At 37.7% G+C, this 16,883-nt stretch overlaps 1 protein-coding gene and 1 pseudogene across 1 annotated transcript in view; one reads left to right on the top strand and one right to left on the bottom strand.

Annotated features, from left to right (window-relative positions):
* MALRD1 (MAM and LDL receptor class A domain containing 1) overlaps positions 1-16,883 on the bottom strand; it is an 806,170-nt gene that overhangs the window by 469,230 nt on the left and 320,057 nt on the right. The window lies entirely within an intron of this gene.
* LOC118544851 (ribosome biogenesis protein NSA2 homolog pseudogene) lies at positions 9,524-10,283 on the top strand (annotated as a pseudogene).

The following is a 16,883-nucleotide window of genomic DNA, read 5'->3' as shown; positions in this document are numbered from 1 at the left end:
AAAGCCTTCTTGCCCCTGGGCATTCCCTGCCTCTATCATTCCCTTCCTCTAAGAGTCCCAGCTCCTTGACCTATCAGCTGTCTCCCAGAAAACCAGTGTTTGGAGCAATAAGATTTTTTTTGCTTGAGTCTTTTTTCTAAAGAAAAGGTAAAGAGCATTGTGGGAATCTTTATGCTGTTGAGGTTTACCTTCTTAGAAAACAGATATTAATAGGATGGATGTCTGAGTTTTAGCATCAGAGTATCTTTCGGAAACTTGGAACAACAAAAGTTCGGCCTCCACTGCCTAAGGAAGGGGCCCCTCACTCTCTGCCCTCAACTTGCTTCATGCTGGCTGGGTTTCCAGCCCACCCATCAAGTGCCCCGCTCAACTTTGATCCTGCTTGTGCCACCACCCCCCACATATCTGGGGGCACTTGTCACTCTTGGGTTATTGCTCTCCCCTGACTCCTTTCCCCGTCCTTGGTCTGTCTGGTGGCCCCCTGACAGGCAGAGCACTGCTGGAGTCACCTAGGAATTGGCAATGTGACAACAGCCAAGGTTGAGGCTAAGGCCCAGGGACAGCGCCTCGGCCATCCTCCCACACTGGGCTGAGACACAGCCTTTGGGATGCCAGGCCCATCTCTGATCCTACCTGCTAGTCTTGGAGGACAGGGACTCCTGTCTAGAGAGACATCTTCAGAGGGGAAACCAGGAGGTGGGACTTGAGGGTTGGCTAATGTAAGCTTCCACAGCTACCATCAAGTGGTGAATCCATTGCCACTGGTTGCCCAGGGGTCCCCACATCTTTTTCCATGAGAGCCCACAGGGGAAAGGGAGTTTGTTGAGGAATATTTTAAAGAAACCTTTTGTGCCTTTCATCAGAGCACAAGAGTAGGTTGCAATGATTTAACATTTGTGTGGGGTTGACTCGGGTGCAAGGGAGGTTTTAGCCCAGGCCAAACTTAGTTTAAAATACTACATAAAAATCCATTTTTCTTTCTTTTTTTTTTTGCGCAGAAGCTGGTAATCTAGGACCTACATGTGAACAGCTTTATATCAGTATTTTTGTACTTGGCTTTCTTGGGTGGGTGTGATACATTATATTTAAGTTCCTTGAACACTGTGGATCCCCCTAATGTGGATGAATGACTGAGGCTTTGTAAATTCAGGGACATTTGTGTGAATAAAGTTTTTTGATGGGGTCAAAGAAGCCAAAGAAAAAAGAAAGAAAGAAGGAAGGAAGGAAGGAAGGAAGGAAGGAAGGAAGGAAGGAAGGAAGGAAGACTCTACTATCAGTTGGTACATGGTAAAGGCTGAAATTACCAAGTCTAATCTGTAATTACTTGGTTGTGTGCTTTTTTTGTGTGTTTTACAATGATACTGCCAATAACATGGTCAGCTTTGTACAGCTTTTCTTTTTTTCAACATTTAATTTTTTATTGAAGTATAATTGACATACAATGTTATTAGTTTCAGAGGTATATTGATTTGATAATTCTATACACTACTCTATGCTCACCATGATAAGTGTAGTCACCATCTGTCACCATATATTATTACAACATTATTGATGATATTCCTTATGTTGTACTTTTCATCTTTGTGACTTACTTACTTTATAACTGGAAATCTAAAGTTTGTACCTCTCAATCTATTTTGCCTATCCCCCCCATCCTCTTCCCATCTAGCAACCACCAGTTTGTTCTCTGTATTTAAGTCTGTTTGGTTTTTTTGTTCATTCATTTGTTTTTTTAGATTCCACATGTGAGTGAAATCATATTTTCATGTGCGTAAAAAGGACTCTAAAGAACTGAATGCTTTTAGAAGATGCACATAAAGAAGAAAAATACATGTAAAAAATTAAGCACGTAAAATAGAAAGGAAACTGGCCTGGGGTTCCACTTACAAGTCTAAAAGGCTTTCAAGGTTCAAGTTTAATCTCTATTAATTTAGTTCAGTTTTACTTAAATATTTTTAATATTTTAATAAGCTGGTAGATAATTTTTAAAGTGTGTCTTTTTCCTCCTTACTTCCAAATAAAAGAGGAAAAGTCAGAATGAAAACAACTGAATATCAAATTGATCTTGCCATAAAAGACAGTTGATGCCCTCACTTTAAATATCAATTCAAAAAAGAAATATTAAACATCAAAGACATGTAGGTAACACACAGTCTTTTAAAGTATTAAATGAAGAGGTGACTCCCCACAGTTTGGGCATTCTGGAACACTTTGATTAATTAGATTTCTCACCACTTTCTCACCTAAGTATTATGCTAGATACTATAGAATGTAAATTTGCTACTTACTAAAACCATTTTTATTTTGAAAGTTTTATCATTTTTACTGAGGAAAGAAATATGAATCACTAACAGGAAATGGATGGAGAAAAACACATAAGTATTCATTCAATCCCCACATATTTATCAACAGTCTTTGCAGTTTTGCCTGCCTGAGGCCCTGGGAATGGGACTGTGAGCAAAGCATAAAACAGGGTTTGGTCTCTGACCTCATCATTTACTAGGTGGACAACATTAGGCAGGTTAGTTAACCTCTCTTAACATATTAGTTTCTTCATTTATGAAATGTTCCATATAAGGTCTTAAGAATTATAAATAAAAGGCGCCTGGGTGGCTCAGCCAGTTGAGCATCTGCCTTTGGCTCAGGTCATGATCCCAGGGTCCTGGGATTGGGTCTTGCATCGGGCTCCCTGCTCTGCGTGAAGCCTGCTTCTCCCTCTGCTCCTCCTCCCACTCGTTCTCTCAATCTCTCTCTCTCAAATAATAAATATTTTTTAAAAATTAGAAATAAAATAAACGAACATCTAAAACAGTACCTGGCCCATCTTATATATTTAATAAACGATAGTTGTGATTTGTGGTTATGTTTATGTCATTAGTTGCTGCCAATGGAATAAAGAGTTTAGTGTCCTACAAACCACAGAGGGTATGAGTAAAGATCATTTTTAAGAAGCAGGATTATTATATTAATTTGAATTAATGTTGCAATACATAAGCACTTCCAGCTTCATTTCTTGTGTGCTTAATATCCCAGGATCCTAGGGATATCAAGAACAGAAATTAATGGGGCACCTGGGTGGCTCAGTAGTTAAGCGTCTGCCTTTGGTTCGGGTCATGATCCCAGGGTCCTGGGATCGAGCTCTGCATCGGGCTCCCTGCTCATCAGGAAGCCTGCTTCTCCCTCTCCCACTCCCCCTGCTTGTGTTCTCTCTCTCTGTCAAATAAATAAAATCTTAAAAAAAGAACAGAAATTAATATATAATTGATTCACTGGTTTATAGAGTCACTGAGATCCAGCAGAATTTCTACATATATTTTTTTCCCATATTGGCAAACAGATCCTAAGCTTCATATGGAAATCCAGAGGACTAAGAAGAGCCAATTTCAATGTAAAGAACAAAGTTAGAGAATTTACTCCAACAGATGTATTCATTACTAAGGTGGAGTAATCAAGACAGAGGGTTACTGGAGTAAAGACAGGCAAATGGGCCAGATAAAGTCAGGTATATTTGTACACCTGATTTATAAAACGTTGGTTCTTCAGAGCACTGAAGGAAAGGGCAATCTTTTCAATGTGTACTGAATAAATTAGGTAGCAATGTGGGGAAAAAAACAAAACTTGCCCCTATTTCACAGCTTTCAAAAATAATAAATTCCAGGTAGATTGTACCTGGAGTGTAAAAGGTTAAAACAATAAAGCTTCTCTAAGATAATATAATAATATCTTCATGTTGTGGAAGTGAGAAAGTTTTCTTTAATAATACACAAAAATTACTAACCATAAGGGGAAATATTTAAAAATGGGCTGTATCCAAATTAAGGATTTCTGTTTATCAAAGATACCAAAATGATGATCAAAGTCATCACTGAATCATTAGTGAATGGGAGGAAAACATACATATCACATTTAATGAATATAACATTTACTGACTGCTTACTATGTACCATGCACTATGCCAGATGTTCAACAGTATGTGGGTGTGTGTCTGTGTGTCTGTGTGTCTGTGTGTGTGTGTGTGTGTGTGTGTGTGTGTGTAGGGGCCATGTCTATTTTGTTTTCAAAGCAGTACCTGGCTCATAGAACCTCAAAAACTACTCGATAAACAAAACAAATGAATTTAAAATTGTTAGAACACATGTAGAAATAAAAAGACTAAAGGAATGACAGAACTATGGATCCAGATGAAATTATTCATGAAAAGTTGATAATGTGTTTCATGCTGAGGGGAGAAAAACAACATAAGAAAAGACAAAACAAACCCAACAGATCCAGAGACCGTGGAGCAAGTGACTAAAAGTCACAATTCTGGCAATGATAAAAGCATCTAGTCAACAGTTCTTCAACTATAGGTCTCTGTATTAATTTCCCCAGAAACTATGCAATGAAAACCTATGAATGTTTAATTTTCCCAATCCAATATAATTTGATAAAATTCACAAAGATAAATATAAATTACTAAAATAATTCCTTATAATTATATACCCCCGAAATATCCCCCACCTTCAAGAAGAAGAAAAAAGGAGACATTGATATCAGGAGATCAATTTGAAAAATGCAAGCAAAAAAACCGCATTTGTGTTTCTACATTGTACTATGAACACAGTGCTGGTGTAGCACCTCATCATTTGGTCACCGATCTTACATGCATTAATTGTGGGCACATGATGTACTATGTATGATCCATAATGGAAAAATGAAGAACTATACAAATACTTGCCTGTGTCTGGGATGAGATTATTCAAGCATGTACCTGCAAAGGAAATCAGCTCACCTCTTGGAATGAGCAAAGCAGTAATGATCACACCTAACAATGCTGTCACCCACAAAATATCAGCATCTTTCCACCATCAAATGGTCTTTTCTCATATGAGGTAGGAAGCAGAACGTTTTATAGATACATGTATTTTCTAATAAAACATATTATAAACCACATCGAGAGTGTTGTAACACTTGAAGGAAGTGTTGTACACCCAGGAGTTGCAAAAGTAAAGATACCAGGTGATGATGTACAAGTCATTAAAAACAGTGATTATAAAAAGAGATCTTATTTACAGGGCATGCTATTTTAAAGAAAGTCTCCCAGGCCTCATGGAATAATCAGTTTCTGAAGTCCTTTTTTTTTTTTTTTTTAAAGATTTTATTCATTCACTTGACAGAGAGAGAGAGACAGCGAGAAAGGGAACACAAGCAGGGGGAGTCAGGGAGGGAAAAGCAGGCTTCCCGCTGAGCAGGGAGCCCGATGCAGGGCTCGATCCCAGCACCCTGGGATCATGACTTGAGCCGAAAGCAGACACTTAATGACTGAGCCACCCAGGAACCCCTCTGAAGTCTTAACATTACATAAATTAAGCAATTAAAATATTGACCTTTTTCCCCCTTATTTGAGAATCTCCTGGGTATTCCAATTAAATTAGTAAGAAAAAAATACACTTGCATGGACAAATCAAAATATTTTTGAGTTAGGACAAGTGACCTCTGACCCTGTACATCTACAACATCGGGGCATATTCTCTAGGCTTATTCTTTGGGCTGAAAAATACCTTTTAATTCTTTATGATATTATAGGCATTTTTAACATACCTGATGAGATATGACCTAGTAAAAGTTGTCATGAACTTTATGAGCTTCATGTGTAGCAGAAAATACAGTGATCAACAGTACAATTCTAATGGTTTCCATAGCATTACCCTAGTATCTGTAATGAACAATTCTTGTTGAGTGAAACTAACTGCCCCCCCATCCCCCCAGAGCCACCAAAACCACTATGTGAGACGAACAAAACCCGTGACCCACTAACTGCTGTAGTAGGCTTCTTAAGCAAGCCAGACCAACCAGAGTTCCTGTGTGGGATTTTTAGAATATAAATTAAGGGAAAAGGAATATTCCTTCTTGAGTGTCAAATCTTACTCACTGAGTCCCCAAGGTTCTGACTCCAAAACTCCACACATGCCATCTATACTATGCTTTAGTGATGGAGAAGAGACAAAAAAAAAAAAAAAAAAAAAGGTTCTGTTTGACTTTATTGGTCCTTTCTGAAATACACATCTGATCCTACCATCCTGCTTAGAAATCTTCAATAGAGGGGCACCTGGGTGGCTCAGGAAGTTAAGCCTCTGACTCTTGGTTTAGACTCAGGTCATGATCTCAGGGTCGTGGGATCAAGCCCCAAGTCAGGCTCCACGCTCGGCCAGGATTCTGCTTGAGATTCTCTCTCTTCCCCTCCTGCTCATACACTTCCCCTCTAAAATAAATAAATAAATCTTTAAAAAAAATCTTAAATACATCCTTACTGATTCAAAGACCCCTGAACTAAACTATGTGCCATTACACTACAATGAAAAACTTCAGTAAATACAAATCTATTCACTACACACGGTGTCCAGATGAGCTGACATAGCTTTTTTCAAAGCATAGCTTTCTTGATAAAGGAAGCAGTGAATTCATTTGCATTCTGGTGCAAGCTCTTTATATCATCATGCATTTGTAACTAATGGTACACAGACTGACATTTTATACTGCACTGATACATAACTGGGTCAGATTTTTTTTTTCTGAAGGCCATATAGTAAATATTTTAGGTTTTGTGGGCATAAGGTCTCTGTTACAACTATTAAACTTCTGTCTTTGTAGCATGAAAGCATCCATAGACTGCTTAAATGAATGGTTATAGCCATGCTCCAATAAAACTATATTTACAAAAACAGGCTTCAGGCCAGAATTGGCCCATAGACCATACTTTGCTCACCACTATTCTATGGATAAAGTCTCCATTCATCGGGATCAGAGGAGTACTTTCTATAAAAATATCTGGCATCAGCTTTCACATATTACTTTACTCAGACACCCAGATTTATAGCTATTGTAATGTTCACGTAATGACTTGAATACATCAGGCACTTTCTTTTCTTTGTTTCCCTTGTATCTGTCCTTCTGCTGAGCACACTCATAACCTCTGCTCTTGGTCTGTCCTCTATACTACTTTGATTTTTCCTCCATAACATATCTCAAATATGTCTTATTTCTAAGCCTTCTTAGTTTCCCAGACTCAAAAGTCCTTGGTTCAAAATTACCTCCTCACCTAAGACTTTCATAGCATTTATACATAACTTTTTGAATGTCTTCTTCATATTACATTTTAATTCACTGAATATAAAGCTTTATTCCCCAGCAGATTCTATATATATATCAAGGCACATATTTTCACTCATTTATCAACATCACCTTGTGAATCCAGAAAACCTTGTAAAGTGGCTTAAACTCAATTGGTACTCAATAAATATTTCCCGAATCTGTTGCTGTAGATTAAATAAAAGTGTTAGAGAATTCTTGCTTTTCTATATCAAAATTCTCCTTTACAAATGCAAGGCATCTCAATTTTTAAAAAAAGGACTTACAATTTTAGCAGGGTGCTTTTGGGTTTCTCTTTCCTAGTCTCATGAAATAAAAATGAAGTAATGAACAACATGTGCTGAAATTTTATACAACCACCTGGGGGGTTTTCCCAACTCAAAATTCAATATCACATGTATCAAAGCCAACTATTTTAATTAGGAGCCCCCACAGCTCCTGTTTCAATACTGTATGATATTCACTGCAGAAAATCTTTGTAAGGCAAGTAGAAACACACACACAAAAATAACAATGGATAAATTTTAAAGTCAAAGAAATTACAAAATGTAGTTTATTTATTTTCTAATTTCAAAACAGAAATTTTAAAGGCTCACTAAAGTAATCATATTCTTTGTAAAACAGATTTTAGAACAAAAAACACTAGTTTCTGAGATGTCTATAAAAAAAAGTATTTGAGGGTTTTAGATCAGTTTTTAAATTGTAACCTATCAATGAGACAGTATTAATGATAGTTTGTTGTTCAATATTTGTAACAAAGCTGAGAAGCTGGGATCATAACCACACTACTTCACAGATAAGGAAAATTAAATAATTTGCTACTGCTAATTCCTTCGGTGAGTATTGAAATCACGACCACACTTAGATCCTTCTCCCCATGTTTTATATTCTAAACTACTTGTCCTCTAAGTGTGATGTCAGAACCAGCCACATTAGGATTACCTGGGAACTCACTTTAATCACCAGATCTTGGGCCCTATCTCAGACATACCGAATCAAGTACTCTGAGGTAGAGCTCAGCAGTCTGTTTAACAAATTCTCCAGCTTAATCTGGCGCATGCTAAGTTTTGAGACCCAATGCTCAAAACCACTTACACTAACAGCTAAAATAGTATCTACAATTCCAAGTTGCCAATTCAAGATGCTAATCCAAAAGGAATACTTAGAAAAACAGACATTCAAGCTTAATTCTTCTTCCCAAAATGAACACTCTGTGGAAAATAACTATAAGATTAAAGAATTTCTTAACACTTGTTTTTATAACACCTCATTTTCTATTACATACTGTGTAGAACACAGGCACTATATTCTAGTAAGAAAAGAGAAAAAGTTGGCTGAGAGAGGTATGGGTTGGAATTCTTAGTCAAATATATTTGAGAAACTCAATGAGCAATTCCAGGGTACCATTTACACACACACATACACACACAGATTTGATATAAATAATTCTTTAGAAGTTCTGTCATCAGTTGTCCATTAGGCCTTTTTTTTAATAACTCATATATCCTTAATGTATTTGACCAAAAAAAAATGTCTGGCATATGATAAGTCCTCAATTAAGTATTTGTCAAGTGAATGAATAAAACAAACAAACAAAACAACTGACAAATTGTTTTGGAGAATCACTAAATAAAATAATAGCTTCTAATAAAAATTTTTGACCTAGATTTCAAAACAAATTAGAGTAATTTAAATTTTTGAGAATTTAAAAATAATTTTTAAAATTATATTTTATCAGAAATGACTATTACTAATGCAAGAATTTATTCACATGTTACTGTGAATGAAAGTTCTATTTGTTTCAGACAAATTTGTTCCAGGTTCCAAGGCAAAGGAAGTTATCAGGGATAAAGAATGGTATTACATAATGATAAAGAGGTCAACAGTCCAAGAAGACATAATAATCCTTAATGTATATGAGCTTTACAAAAGTATCAAACTATGTGAGGCAAAAACAGAATTGAAAATAAAAGCAAAAAACAAAAACCAATGAATTCACTATCATAGTTAAAGACTTCAACACCCCACTATCAGAAATGGACACATTTCACAAGCAAAAGATCAGTAAGGACAAAGGTGAACTCAACATCATTAATCAGATGAATATAATTGACGTTGACAGACTACTTTATCGGGTAACCTCAAAGTATACACTCTTTTCAAGCTCACATGGAACATTCACATCTAATAAGGACTGTTAAACAAAACATACAAAATTTCTTAATACTCAACAATAAGAAAACAAATAACCTGATTAAGAAATGGGCCAGGTTTTAGAACTGTCTCTGTCCATTGCGGGTTGTGTGCAGGAAGCTCGTGGGGGTCTGTAAGACCTGAAAATGGAGAGCCTCTTTGCTTCCCAGCAACTGCACCCAGTGGCCTCGTGGCAGTCGCCATGCCACAAAATAATTATTTTGAGTTTCCCTAGAAGCGCTATGGCTATTGTATGGATTACCATGAGAAAAAGAGAAAGAAGGAAGGTCGAGAGGCTCAAAGAAGGCAAAAAAGATGAAAGCTAAGCTCTACCATAAACATCACCATGCTGGGAAAATACAAACAAACAAGACTCAAGATGCATGAAAAGACAAACACCAAACAAAAGAAAGATGAAAAGTCTCCACAAGGAGCAGCACCTGCATATTGAATGCACAGGGAGGAACAGTCCAGAGCTAAAGTACTTTCCAATAAGATTAAACAAAAACGAAAAGAGAAAGCGGGAAAATGAGAAGTCCCATTGCCCAAAGTTTGAGCCCAGGGAGAAACAGAAATATTAGAAGTTATTAGAACAGGGAAGAGAAAGAAGAAAGCATGGAAGAAGATGATTATGAATGTCTGCTTTGTTGGAGATGGCTTAACTCGAAAAACATCCAAATATGAGAGATTCATTAGGCCAATGGGCTTACAAGTCAAAAAGGCCCAGGTAACAGCCTGAATTGAAAGCCACCTTTTGCCTGCCAATAGTTGGTGTAAAAAAGAATCCCTCATCCCAACTATATACGACTTTGGGTGTTACTACCAAAGATACTGTCACTGAAGTGAATGTGAGTGAGTTGGGCTTTCTGACACAAGAAGGCAAGGTTATTTGGGGAAAATATGCCCAGGTTACCAACAATCTTGAAAACAATGGATGTTTAAATGCAGTCTTGCTGCTTTGACAGTAGTTTCAGACAAATAACTCCTTATAATTACTGAGGACTACACACGAATCAGGAAAACCACCATTACCGTGGTGGTTCTGAATACCACTAAACAGCCTAACGTATCTACAGTCATCAAGAGAACTATTTATCCTATTGTAACAAGCATTAAAATAGCCCAGATTAAAAAAAGAGAGAGAGAAAAGAAGAAGAAGAAAAAAGAAATGAGCCAAACACCTGAACAGACACCTCACCAAAGAAAATATACAGGTGGCAAAAAATAAGCATATGAAAAGATGCTCCATACATATGTCCTCAGGGAAATGCAAATTAAAACGAGATGTTGGGACTCCTGGGTGGCTCAGTTGGTTAAGCATCTGCCTTCAGCTCAGATCATGATCCCAGGGTCCTGGGATTTGAGTCCCGCATCAGATTCCTTGCTCAGTGGGGAGCCTGCTTCTCCCTCAGCCTGCCGATCCCCCTGCTTGTGTGCTCTTTCTCTCTTTCTAAAAATAAATAAAATCTTTAAAATAAATAAATAAAACGAGATGTTACTATATGCCTATTAAAATAGCCAAAATCCAGAAACTAACACCACAAAATGCTGGCAAGGATGTAGAGTAACAGGAATTCTCACACATTAATGGTGGGAATGCAAAACTTCACAGCCAGTTTAAAAGACTGTTTGGTAGTTTCTTACAAAACTGAACACATTCTTATTCATATGATCAAGAAATTATGCTCCTTGGTATTTAGCCAAAGGAGATTAATGTCCAGACAAAAACCTGCACATGGATGTTTACAGCAACTTTATTCACAATTGCCAAAATTTGGGAGCAACCAAATGTCCTTCTGTAGGCGAATAAACTTTGGTACACTGAACTATGGATTATTATTCAGCACTAAAAAGAAATGAACTATCAAGCCATGAAAAGACAAGGAGGAAACTTAAGTGCATATTATTAACTGAAAGAAGTCAATTTGAAAAGCTACATAATGTACGATTCCAACTATATGACATTCCAGAAAAGGCAAAACTATGGAGACAGTATAAGGTTAGTACTTGCCAGGGCTTTGGTGGAGAGAAGGGAAGAATGAATAGGCTGAGCAGAGGATTTTTAGGACAATGAAGGTACTCTCTACTAATGGTGGATAGATGCCATTATACATCTGTCCACATCCACAGAATGTATAACACCAAGAGTGAATTATAATGTAAAATATGGGTATTTTGTATGTCATTTAAGTCCATCAATTGTAACAAATACAATGGCATCAATTCTAGAGAATGAAGCAGGGTTCACCTTGCACAAAAGGGAAGAATCTATAAATGCAGAGGCTTATACAAAGCAGGGCTTGATATATCACAGATGCATTACAAATAGAAGTGTGGAGAAGACACAAAATTCCTTGAAAATTAAAAAATTTCAATATGTTATACGAATGATATAGCCATTAGTTTATCAATTTCAATGTCAAGCAAAAATAACTAAAAGAGAATTCTTAATATTTCCTGAAATGATAAGAGCCAGGCATGTTTGTAGTAAATACATTTATTTATTAAGACTGAACGGATTTTTAAAAAATTCAATCATTCCAGCACTGATCTATAAGGCTATTTATTCAAAACTTTACTTGTAACTTCATTGGACTTTTGAAAGTTCCATATAATACAACTAGCAAATTGGATTCTTCTCACTACAGTCATGATTTTCTCCAAATTTATAAAATGGACTTATAAAATTATATGATTATGAAATTCACAGTAAGCATAAAACAATATAAGATACAGCCAAACAGAGGTAGGAGCAAGATGGCAGAGGAGTAGGAGACCTAAATTTCATCTGGTCCCAGGAATTCAGCTAGATAGGAATCAAACCATTCTGAACACCTACAAACTCAACAGGAGATCGAAGAAAAGAATAGCAGCAACTCTCTGAGCAGAAAAGCGACCACCTTCTGGAAGGTAGGACATGCAGAGAAGTGAATCCAAGGCGATAATCGGGAAGATAGATGGCTGGGGGAGGGAGCCTCCGTCAGCCCCTACTGGCAAGTGATAGAGCCGCAGAGCACAAAATCGGAACTTTGAGAAGTCGGCTGCGCTGAGGGATGACACTCCAGTGGCTAAGCAAGGGGTGGAACTCTCACTGGGACAGTGTGGTCTCAGGACCCTCGAGGTCACAGAAAGACCGGGGGTGCCTGAGTGCGGCAGAGCTCTCAAGTCTCAGAGCGGGGAAGCCAGCTGCAGAGACGGAGCTGAGGAGTGGGCTCTCAGCTCGGGGTTGACATAAACTGTGATCGGCGGCTCAGTTGGGCCACTGCTCTTCTAGTAGGGACCCAACAAGTGGCAGATACGGGGAGACTCCCCTTCCTCTCCCGGGAGGAGCGACGTGGGAGCGCACCACAGGGATCTACTGCGTTTGGAGACTCCCAACGGGGTCATGTGCCAGAGATAGAAATGCTCGATCACGGGCCAGGTGAGCACGGAGTGCAGCCAGAGACCAGGGAGACGGGACTGGTTGACTACTTTTCTCTGGGGGCTCACTGAGGAGTGAGGCCCTGAGTTCTCAGCTCCTCCCAGGCGGAGACTGGGAGGTTGCCATTTTCACTCTCATCCTCCAAGGCTGTCCGGAAAGCTTGCATGGAACAAAAGCTCCCAAGAGCAAACCCGAGATTACTTAGCCCAGACCTGGCAAGGGCAGGGCAATTCCACCTCTGGCAAAGACATATGAGAACCACGGCAACAGGCCCCTCCCCCAGAAGATCAGAAAGAACACCCAGACAAGATCAAGTTTACCAATCAATGAGAAGGGCAGAACTCCAGCACTAGGGGAATACAGCACATAGAATTCATGGATTCTTCCCCATGATTCTTTAGTATTCCAAAGTTAATTTTTTTAATTTTCTTTTTCTTTTTAATTTTTCTTTTTCCCTTTTTCAAGCAACATCTTATCAATCCCTTTTTTTAAAAAAATCTTTTTTATTTTCCATTTTTAGAGTCATATTCTATCCCTTCATAGCAGTTAACCTTATTTTTGATATATATATATATAAGTTGTTCTCCCTTTAAAATTTTGGGATACAGTTTCTTCTAACAGACCAAAATATACCCTGAATCTCTAGTGTATGGTTTTGTTCTAGTCTCCTGCCTGAACACATTCTCTCTTTTTTTTTTTTAAATCCTCTATTTTTTCAACCAACTAATTTCTTTTACAAAATCTTTTATAATTTTCATCGTTACAATCATATTCCATCCCTTCATCATATTTACCCTTATTTTTGTACATATATAAGCTTTTTTTTCTTTAAAATTTTGGGAGGCACTTTCATCTAACAGACCAAAATACGCCCATAATCCAGTGTGTGGCACTGATCTATGCACCAGCCTGATCAAATTTGATCATATTCTATTTTGTTTGTTTGCTTGTTTTATCTTATTCTTTTTCTTTTTTCTTTTTTCTTTCTTTCCCTTTCATTTCCCCCGGTTTCAGGTCTCTTCTGATTTATTTAGTGTATATTTTTCTGGGGTTGTTATCCTGTTAGCATTTTGTTCTCTCATTTATCTGGACAAAATGACAAGATGGAAAAAATCACCTCAACAAAAAGAACAAGAGGCAGTACTAACTACCAGGGACCTAATCGATATGGACATTAGTAAGATGTCAGAACTAGAGTTCAGAATGACGATTTTAAAGATACTAGCTGGGCTTGAAAAAAGCGTGGAAGATATCAGAGAAACACTTTCTGGAAAAATAAAAGAACTAAAATCTAACCAAGTCGAAATCCAAAAGGCTATTAATGAGGTGCAATCAAAAAAGGAGGCGCTAACTGCTAGGATAAATGAAGCAAAGAGAGAATTAGTGATACAGAAGACCAAATGATTGAAAAAGAGAAGCTGAGCAAAAGAGAGATAAATGACTACTGGATCATGAGGACAGAATACGAGAGATAAGTGATACCATAAAATGAAACAGTATTAGAATAATTGGGATCCCAGAAGAAGAAGAAAGAGAGAGACGGGCAGAAGGTATATTGGAGCAAATTGTAGCAGAGAACTTCCCTAATTTGGGGAAGGAAACAGGCATCAAAATCCAGGAGGCACAGAGAACCCGCCTCAAAATCAATAAAAATACTTCAATAACCCGACATCTAATAGTAAAACTTACGAGTCTCAGAGACAAAGAGAAAATCCTGAAAGCAGCTCAGGACAAGAGATCTGTAACCTACAATGGCAGAAACATGAGATTGGCAACAGACCTATCCACAGAGACCTGACAGGCCAGAAAGGACTGGCATGATATATTCAGGGCACTAAATGAGAAAAATATACAGCCAAGAATACAATATCCAGCTAGGCTGTCATTGAAAATAGAAGGAGAGATAAAAAGCTTCCAGGACAAACAAAAACTAAAGGAATTTGCAAACACGAAACCAGCTATACAAGAAATACTGAAAGGGGTCCTCTAAGGAAAGAGAGAGCCTAAAAGCAACACAGACCAGAAAGGAACACAGACAATATACAGTAACAGTCACCTTACAGGCAATACAATGGCACTAAATTCATATCTTTCAATAGTTACCCTGAATGTAAATGGGCTAAATGCCCCAATCAAAAGACACAGGCTAACAGATTGGATTAAAAAACAAGACCATTGATATGCTGCCTGCGAGAGACTCATTTTAGACCCAAAGACACCCCCAGATTGAAAGTGAGGGGGTGGAAAACCATTTACCATGCTAATGGACACCAAAAGAAAGCTGGGGTGGCAATCCTTAGATCAGACAGATTAGATTTTAAACCAAAGAGTATAATAAAAGATGAGGAAGGACAGTATATCGTACTTAAAAGGTCTATCCAACAAGATCTAACAACTGTAAGTATCTATGCCCCTAACATGGGAGCAGCCAATTATATAAGGCAATTAATAACAAAAGCAAAGAAACACATTGACAACAATATAATAATAGTAGGGGACTTTAACACCCATCTCACTGAAATGGACAGATCATCTAAGCAAAAGATCAACAAGGAAATAAAGACTTTAAATGACACACTGGACCAAATGGACTTCACGGACGTATTCAGAACATTCCATCCCAAAGCAACAGAATACACATTCTTCTCTAGTGCCCATGGAACATTCTCCGGAATAGATCACATCCTGGGTCACAAATCAGGTCTCAACCAGTACCAAAAGATTGGGATCATTCCCTGCCTATTTTCAGACCACAATGCTCTGAAACTAGAACTCAATCACAAGAGGAAAGTTGGAAAGAACTCAAATACATGGAGGCTAAAGAGCATCCTACTAAAGAATGAATGGGTCAACCAGGAAATTAAAGAAGAATTAAAAAAATTCATGGAAACCAATGAAAATGAAAACACAACTATTCAAAATCTTTGGGATGCAGCAAAGGCAGTCCTAAGAGGAAAGTATATAGCAATACAAGCCTTTCTGAAGAAACAAGAAAGGTCTCAAATACACAACCTAACCCTACACCTAAAGGAGCTGGAGAAAGAACAGCAAATAAAGCCTAAACCCAGCAGAAGAGAAAAAAATAAAGATCAGAGCAGAAATCAATGAAATAGAAACCAAAAGAACAGTAGAACAGATCAATGAAACTAGGAGCTGGTTCTTTGAAAGAATTAACAAGATTGATAAACCCCTGGCCAGACTTATCAAAAAGAAAAGAGAAATGACCCAAATCAACAAAATCATGAATGAAAGAGGAGAGATCACAACCAACACCAAAGAGATACAAACAATTATAAGAACATATTATGAGCAACTCTATGCCAGCAAATTAGATAACCTGGAAGAAATGGATGCATTCCTAGAGATGTATCAACTACCAAAACTGAACCAGGAAGAAAAAGAAAACCTGAACAGACCTATAACCACTAAGGAAATTGAAGCAGTCATCAAAAATCTCCCAACAAACAAGAGCCCAGGGCCAGATGGCTTCCCAGGGGCATTCTACCAAACATTTAAAGAATTAATACCTATTCTTCTCAAACTGTTCCAAAAACTAGAAATGGAAGGAAAACTTCCAAACTCATTTTATGAGGCCACCATTACCTTGATCCTAAAACCAGACAAAGACCCCATCAAAAAGGAGAATTACAGACCAATATCCTTGATGAACATGGATGCAAAAATTCTCACCAAAATACTAGCCCATAGGATCCAACAGTACATTAAAAGGATTATTCAAGACGACCAAGTGGGATTTATCCCTGGGCTGCAAGGTTGGTTCAACATCCGCAAATCAATCAACGTGATACAATACATTACTAAAAGAAAGAACAAGAATCATACGATCCTCTCAATAGATGCAGAAAAAGCATTTGACAAAGTACAGCATCCTTTCTTGATCAAAACTCTTCAGAGTATAGGGACAGAGGGTACATACCTCAATATCATAAAAGCCATCTATGAAAAACCTACAGCGAATATCATTCTCAGTAGGGAAAAACTGAGAGCTTTCCCCCTAAGGTCAGGAATGCAGCAGGGATATCCACTATCACCACTGCTATTCAACGTAGTACTAGAAGTCTTAGCCACAGCAATCAGACAACAAAAAGAAATAAAAGGCATCGGAATCAGCAAAGAAGAA

Source organism: Halichoerus grypus, chromosome 6, assembly GCF_964656455.1.
Source record: "Halichoerus grypus chromosome 6, mHalGry1.hap1.1, whole genome shotgun sequence".
NCBI classification, from domain to species: Eukaryota; Metazoa; Chordata; class Mammalia; order Carnivora; family Phocidae; genus Halichoerus; species Halichoerus grypus.
Note: the sequence above shows the minus strand (reverse complement) of the source record. Positions and strands in the feature narration are given on the sequence as shown.